Genomic DNA, 1,649 nt, shown 5'->3' with positions numbered 1-1,649 from the left:
GGGAGTGGATGGGGGGAGGGAGCAGGGCTGGAGAATGGAGTAGATTTAGTAAAAGAAAGGCCCTGAGGCACATCTGTAGGGAAACTTAACTTATTAGGGGACTAAAAGCCATCTCTTTCATAACTTCCCGCTCTTTAGAGATCTGTATGCACTGAGTGTCCCTCACTGAACAAAATTGCTTCTATCTGCTCTCCTCATCCTCACAGCTTTCCTGCCAGGCGAATCTGCTGTGTTCCTTTGGGCCCACGAAGAGCAGTATCTGAGCTCTTTGAGCTCACTGCCTCCCTTGGTAGGGAGCTGTGTGTTATTCTGTAGCTCCCAGCAAACAGCTGCAAAGCCTAGCTTCAGTAGAGGGGAGAGAGTAAAGGCCTGCTTCTCACTTCCTCTTTGCTCCTGTATTTTTCTGCTTTTGGGAACAGTTTCTCATGGCTTCTCTCCCTGGCTGCTCCTGACTGGCACTCCTGTCTCTTGCTGCTAATGCCTCAAATTAGGATCTATTCCTATTTTTACTTTAGCTGATAAAAAGGGAGGAACCTCCTCCTCCCCCAAGCCAAAGGCACAATACTGGCAGGGGTCACATTTCGATAACTTGTGATTTATAGTTTCTCTGGTCTTTTCTTCAAATTCCTGAAGTCACATTTAAATGAGTTGATGGATTACAGTACCTGGAAGCCATCCTCACCTCCAGTCAAGACTTTTTCCCTTTTTTGGAGGGGTGAGAGACTAGTCACTGTGGAGTTTTATTTCTTCTTGGTGGAGGGGAGGGGGGACCGAGATCTGTATCTCACACAACAATATCCAGATCTACCCCCAACCCCACCCCAGCAATCCAAATGTTTCTGGAACCCACCCTTAGAAATGCTAGAATCTAGTTACCATCCCAACCTGGGTGAGGCATTAATTTGTCTCTGAAAGCCCAGATAAGGGAACTCACTACAGGAGACAGGAGACTGAATTTTATTTTGTTCACTGGACAAGCAGATGGTCTAATCTAAAAATAAAGGGGTTTTTGGATAGAGAGAGAAGGGATGACAGCAGCAGTAGGAAAAATAGAAACTCCTCCTAAGCACCCACACGTCTTCCATAATCGGAAAAAAGCTAAAAGGGTTACAAAGCATTTTATTCAATTCCTTTTGAGCTTGGAGACCAGATAGGTCAATCAACCAACCTGGGCTTATCTATATCCTTATCTATAAAATGAATGGTATACGCTGGGGTGGGATGTCCACTTTAGCTTCCAGAGCCAAAGCTACTATCTTCGTGGTATGCTGGATTTTGTTTTTGAAAGGACAAAACATTTACCAAACTAAGGTTTAAATTAATAAGCTTAAGAAGCTCCACCGTCTTTATTTTATTATTATATTGTAAGCACCACCGACATTTAAATAAACTAATGCAAACAAATTCTATGCCTTAAGTCCACCTTGTTTACGATTTGGTGTGACCCATGCACTTGGCTGTGAGCTGAAGGAAGGGCTGCTGGGTGAGCTTGGCCCAGGCTGTGGGCCAGATGGCTGCGGGCGGGGAGGAGAGGGGAGGAAGCCCTTCGGTTTCACTTTCGCTTTTATCAAAGGAAGTGACCGCATCCTTTTTCCAGCCGCCTGGCCATTTGACTACTAGGAACCCATTACTTGGCCGAACGGTTAAGG

The sequence above is a fragment of the Gracilinanus agilis genome, unplaced genomic scaffold (assembly GCF_016433145.1).
Source record: "Gracilinanus agilis isolate LMUSP501 unplaced genomic scaffold, AgileGrace unplaced_scaffold15963, whole genome shotgun sequence".
In the NCBI taxonomy this organism is placed as follows: Eukaryota; Metazoa; Chordata; class Mammalia; order Didelphimorphia; family Didelphidae; genus Gracilinanus; species Gracilinanus agilis.
This window is presented reverse-complemented; position numbering follows the sequence as displayed.